Raw genomic sequence first — 6,975 nt, 5'->3', positions numbered from 1 at the left:
CTGTAAACTGTTCAATTTATTTTTCATTTTATTCTGTAACCGTAATTGTCTTATTTGTCTTGACTATGGATTGATTCTAAAAATTGAAAAATAATGAATAAGGTTACATTATTATAAACATGTTGCTCACTACAGAGCAAAATACTGTGCTAAGATTATATTTACTTCTCTACAAAACTAGTATCACGATCTCCTTTTTACCCCCAGAGACATCCCCTCCAGAGCCTTCCGCCTGCCAAGGAAGGAGTCCAATAAGGGACTTGATCCCAGGACCCTGGGATCATGACCTGAGCTGAAGGCAAACACTTAATTGACTGAATCACCCAGGCATCCCCAAAGCATCTTTTAACGGGTGGAAACTAGCATTGTGGAAAGGTAGTTATATATCTAAAGTTTACCTTCAAGATGTAACTGTTACTTGGAAAATTTTAAGTAAGCCATATAGAATTATTGCCTTCTAAGAAAAGATTTTCAGGAGTGCCTGGGTGGCTCAGTGGGTTAAGCCTCTGCCTTCGGCTCAGGTCATGATCTCAGAGTCCTGGGATCGAGCCCCGCATTGGGCTCTCTGCTAGGCTGGGAGCCTGCTTCCTCCTCTCTCTGCCTGCCTCTCTGCCTACTTGTGATCTCTCTCTCTCTGTCAAATAAATAAATAAAATCTTACAAAAAAAGAAAAAAGAAAAGATTTTCAACATAGCACACAATAATCAGTTAATTAGGTCACAAGTATTTCCTGTGTCACAAGCTTCCTATATACTGGGTCCTGTCCTAGGCCCAAGGAATATTCAGTAGTAAATGAAATAAGAGATGGTTTTTGTTCTCATAGAGCTCATATTCAAGCTGATTATAACAGGTTCTATATTTATATATATGTTCTCTCTATATATGATATGTATTTTATTTATGATATATATCAGATATGTTAACTATTAGACATTGCCGTTGTAACTCTAAATCCAGGCCCTTGAGTATGAAGAGTCTGAGGGAGAACTGGACAGGTCAACACGGGGCCGTTGTTTACACTGGCAGCTATGGTCCTCCTTGCTGCTCTGAACTTGCCGTGAATACCAAAGGGATAGCGTGAGGAGTAGCAGCAGCGCAGGACCCCTGCTCCCCTCTCTTCGTGTGCCATCTTCTTCCTGCAGGCCTTTACTTAGAACCTCAGTTCTTGTTTCTATTTCTGTTACTCCTTCAAATCCTGTGGTGTCTTGGATTTGGTTTTTGAAACTTAATGAAGGCTCCTTAACGTCGCTCCCTAGCAGCATGCCTAAAAGTTGTTTGGCAACTCCCAAGAACAAGGACAGAGCCCCCCAGCTACGCTGGGTGGTCTTTCTTGCTCCTGCTTTCCCTTAAATCAGAAATAGGGAGGGAGGAGGATGGACCTGAAACTTAGTTCAGACTCGTCGAAAGCACCCCCTCTCAGGCTGCCTGTCCCAACAAGGGACCTTCCACTCCGGGGCAGTGAGGGAGCACGTGGGACAGAGGAGGCCTTCACGTTAGCTGTCACTCCAGCTGCCATGCGGTACAGACAGTGACATGGAAGCAGCCAGTCTATACCGAGGCCCAGTGAGGCAGAGCAAGCGACTCCCCCCACCCAGAGCGGAGGGTGGAGAACAAAGCTAACAACCGGAGAGAGAACATGGCAGATTCAGGGGTCTGCAGGCAGCAGAAGTCTGGGAAAGCCAGGGGGCTAGGGCAGCCCCTGGGAGCATTGCCCATGCCGAGAGGGTCCAGTCGCCATGCACGCCAGCCTCAGACTTGAGCCGTGAAGTCCAGCAGCTCAGAGGGGACTGAGGGACTGAGCAGATGATGGATTGTGCAGAGCCACCAGGTACAAAAGCAGAAACTGAGCATGGTTCTAAGGCCCTTGCCTTCCCCCCCTGCCCAAGTGTACAAAGTCACAGAGCAGCCCCTCTCTCCTCAGCATCCAGACCCGCCTGAGAGAGAGAAGGAGCCTCAGCGGTTGTTTCCACAAGGCCAAACACTATCTAAAGAGATTTTTTAAGTGACAAACTTCGAATGGAAATTTTATTTAAAAACGTTGTTTTTCTAAGAACTTGTGAGTAAAAGCTTGTTAGTAAGATCACCAGATCTAGACCAACTAGAGATAAAAATAAAGAGGGTACGTTTTCTCTGCACATCCAAGTTGTGGGATGCTATGTTAGTGTTCTCCAAAGAAACAGAACCAATAGTGTGTGTGTGTGTGTGTGTGTGTGTGTGTGTGTGTACACACACATAAATACATAGATAAGTACAAACGCACACACATATGTGGAGAGAGAGATTTATTATGAGGAATTGGCTCAGAGGATCTTGGAGGCTGAGAAACCCCACGATCTCTTGCTGGCAAGCTGGAGACTCTGGAAACCCCGTGGTTTAGTTCTAGTCCAAGCCTGAAGTCTGACAAGCAGGAGCCAATTGTATAAACCCCAGTCTGAGCACTGGAGAACACTGGTGTCCCAACTTAAGCAACTAGGCAGGGTAAATTCTTTCTTCCCCTTTTTGTTCTTTTCAGGCCCCCAGTGGTTGGGATGAGCCCCCCATACATCCACTGGAGGGAATAGTCTGCTTCACTCACTCTACCGATTCAAAGGCTAATCTCTCCGGAGGCATCCTCACAGACATACTCAGAAGTAATGTTTTCCTGGATCTCTGGATATTCCGTGGCCTAGGCAAGTTCATACACAAATTGATGTATCATAGATGTATATATTTTTTTTCATAGATGTATATTTTTTTAATCCTGATATGGAAAAAGTCCATCTTGTCCTTTCTCTTTCTCTGTGGACCTCCCAGTCATAAAATTGGCCAAGTCTGATCCTTGATATGCTAATGGAGGACATAAAAGTTTTGTAGATGTTTTTTCCTCAAGACAATAGTGTAGCATGCCTTACAAGGCTGTTATCTTGTTTCGGAATTTTCTTTTTGAATGTCAGAAGCTAATATTCCTGATTTCTCTTCTAAGCAGATGGATCCAGGGCTAACTCTAATGGTCATATATTCACAAAGTCAAGGCATAATGCATATTAGTCATTTTGAAAATATTGTTTCAGGTGTAAATATCTGCTCTTACTTATATAAACTCTTTTTGAAGCAACTTTTGCATTCAACAATCCTTATTCCAACACACTCTTTGTCTGAAAGCAGAATCATTACAAAGTGCTACAGGTAGGAAAGAAGGAAGGAGGAAAGGAAGGAAAGAAAAGAAAGAGAAAGAGGTAGCCTCTACGGAAGTAGAGACTGTCCACCAAACCCTGTGTATTAGTACCACTAAGACTTTCTGGTCTCCTCCTTAGGCCTTAGTGTGGTGGAAAGAACACCGACATCTGTGTTGAGCAAGCCTGAGCTCAAATCCTACCTCTGTCTTATTTACTAGGTGAGAAAAACTATTTAATCAACCTAAGCTTTAGTTTCTAATCTGAGAAAAAAAATACATGTGTTCTATCTCCTGGTAAGAGTAAATGAGGTAATATATGCAGAGTGCCAAGCATCCTCTCTGGAACATAGAAGGAGGAGGAGGAGAAAAAGGAAAAAGGAAAAAACATAGCGAAAGCTCTACCATGGTTCATTATCTCACAGAACCCCTCCTAGCAAGTTCTGTCTTCTTTATGTCTTAAATATTACTGCTAAATTTATTTCTATATTTGCCATTTTGATTTCCCTTCTTAAAGACTTCCTCCTTCTCTTTGATAGTGTAGGCCTTAAGGTTTGGGGGAAATTAGACAGGGGAGAATTATTGAACTTAAAATCCTTCTGCATATAGAGTTGCTAAAAAAAAAAATTCCTAGTTAGTTTAACTCGAATTTTTTTGAAGCTTAAAACAACATACATTTATATCTCACAGTTTCTGTGGGCCAAGAGTTCAGGTGTGGCTTAACTTGGTTCTCTGCTTCAGGGTCTCCTGGCAGGGTTGGGGTAATCTGGGTTTGCAGTTTAGCTGGGTAAGGGTCCACGTTGAGGATGACTCAGAGTGTCGGCGGATTTCCGCTCCTTGAAGCTGTCAGGTCTCTGCCGAGCTGCCCGCAGATCCTTCCATGTGGGTCCCTTCTCAGGCAGTGCACAACACGGGTGCCTGCTTCTTCAAAGCCAGCAGGAGAGTGAGAGCAAGACTGCCAGCCAGCAAGCTGGAATATTACAAACATAACGTAATCGCTGGAGTGCCGTCCCATCCCATTTGCCATAATCTTTTGATTAGAAGCAAATCACAAATCACTGCCCCCCCCACACTCGGGGGAGGGAATCATACACAACGATGAACACCACACAGTTGCATACTCGACGGTTCAACTTTTAATACTGTTTTCACAGACGATTTCCTGTATCTTTCATGGATTTCTCAAGGATCAGTTTTTAAGTCGTGGATTAAGAATGGTGGTTTGCCTTAAACCCTTTGTGGAATGAGACGGTATGTCCGTATCTGTAAAAAAAAACAAAAACAAAATAACTTCCTCTTCATGTATGGGGGCACCACAGGCTACTCATTTGAGAAGAGGTACGCTTGGACTGATTTCTTCGCCGCCTTCATGCTTTCCACTGCTGGCTTCCCTTGACCACAGGCACAGACTTCTGAGGCAACAGTTCAGAGGTATAATGGCTTTAAAAAAAAAAAAAATCTCTCTGTAATGAGCATCAAGTAAATGTCAAACCCCTGGCCTTGGTCCTTTAGCACCAACTAAGATTTGGTTTATCCAAAGTTAAGCCAGCAGCTCTGCATTACTAAGGCTGAAGTCCGTTTGTGAATATATATGTAGTTTTCAGCTTCTTCAACACTCCAAACAATGGATAGACAGGAGTGATGGAGTTCCTCGTTTGATTGTTTTCCTGCAAATAAAACTACATATAGCGAGTCCCTAATCAACCTTGGAATCAATTTAATGAGGAATCCACTCACTGCATATACTTAAGTGCTTTGGTACTTTTGTGAGACGGAATACGAAGAAACCATTAGCTGTTAAATAAGCTGATGTGTTGCCATTAAGTAACTAGAAGGATGACTAGCATGATTGTTTGGTTTTTCCAAATGCTATTTTTATAATTTGTAATAATTTTGATCCATTCATCATACCCTTGGATGACTCTATCCACTCCCTCTGCTGTGTATTTGGCTTAAAAGATTAGTTTTTAATTATAAGTAAATAATGAATGATAGTTTATGAGACACTAAACAAACTTTTGTACTTGCCTTTGAAATGAAATTCATTTTAGTAAAAAAAAATTAACCTAAAAATAGTTCTATTTAAAAAAATCCTCTCTTCTGTGAAAGATCCCCTAATTTAAATGGCTCTAGGATGCAAAAAGAGCTTTCAAGGGCATTCTGAGACCATATAGATTGGAAGAAGCACAAGGAATGCCTAAGCAACATGTACAAAAACAGAGATTACCTCTCTAGGTGGAATCAAAAGTTGGTGGTAGAGATGTTCCTCTAGTCTGAGTCAAAAGGTTCTTTCTATAAAAGTGAGATTTTTGTTGTACCCTAAGAAGAAGGTGACTGTACCCAAGATACATGAGGGGGCTGTTCATAGACGAAGATTCTGGCCAATGTATGAAACTGGAGAAGAGATTCTGTGTCAGGTTTAATCACACTGGAGATTAGAACAGGAATTTTGGACTGTGCATGCAGCGATAACCAAGGGACAGAAATCTGAATTATAAAAGACCTTTGAATGACGACAGACAAACGAGGTGGCTACCTGGCTGGCCCCCACGCAAAACCATTACTCTGGAAAGTTCATCAAGCTGTTTTGTGCTTTGTGACCTGCCCTGAGAATTGCTCCCACACTTCCATTGTTTCCTTTTTTTCCCTCAAATTCCATAGCAGGAAGTTGTTAATCCCAATTAGTGCTAAAACCAAGAGGTCCATATATATATATATATATATATATATATATATATATATATATATATATTTATGATGATGTTCCTTTCCTCATTTGTCTAGTTCTTGCCACATATATAGGAAAATACATTTTGACTTCCAAACACGTAAAAACATCTGAAATATGCCAGCTAGGAAAGTGAGAATGTTCTCCCTAGATTCAAAGAACTCATATTCTTATTTATCTTAATATACCTTTAGTCATCTTTTTACACCTGCACTTCATAGGTATTCAGTACATGAAAAAATAAATAGAATTAATCCATTTCCTAGTAAATACATATGTAGTATTCTTTTTTTTTAAAGATTTTATTTATTTATTTGACAGAGATCACAAGTAGGCAGAGAGGCAGGCAGAGAGAGAGGGGGAAGCAGGCTCCCCGCTGAGCAGAGAGCCCGATGTGGGGCTCGATCCCAGAACCCTGAGATCATGACCTGATCCCAAGGCAGAGGCTTAACCCACTGAGCCACCCAGGTGCCCCCATATGTAGTATTCTTATTTTGCCATGGGGTTATAAGTTCCATGAGGATAGTTGTTTCAGAGCTATAGTACCAAGTAGCCAGTTGAGAGTTTTTAAAAATTTCTTTTAAAATGATTATTACAATTACTTATATGCAAACAAAATTATCATAACTGATTCATTACCCGCTCCAAAAGAAGGCAGAAGCAGAGAGAACAAGCAGAACTCCAGGGCGAGTTTTACTGTTAACAGTGTTTCTGTCTCTGGTCCAGTGAGTGGTTTTGTTGGGACTTAATCACCGGGTCCATGAAGAAGAGCTCACAGAGGGTGAGAAGGTGAAGCCCTCTGGGTGACCCTAGCTGGCCACCCCAGGGTTCAGGTGGCCACGGGGCTCTCTCCAGAGTTCCTGTCCTGTTTCCCCTGTTCAACGAAGAAGGCATTACCTGTGATAAACTGTGGTATGTGACAAAGGCGCTCCAGACGACCGGCAATCCAGTGTCACCTTCATTCCAGCCTCCCGGCGGGTCATCACAAAGTGGTTCTGTTCAAATAGGTTGTTTACAGTGTGAGAGGCAAGCAGTACCCGAGACCTTTAGGGGAACTCTCTAAACATCGGAAGATGGGCTTTCACACAAACCGAAG

Source organism: Martes martes (genome assembly GCF_963455335.1).
Source record: "Martes martes genome assembly, chromosome: 1".
Classification (NCBI taxonomy): domain Eukaryota; kingdom Metazoa; phylum Chordata; class Mammalia; order Carnivora; family Mustelidae; genus Martes; species Martes martes.
Note: the sequence above shows the minus strand (reverse complement) of the source record.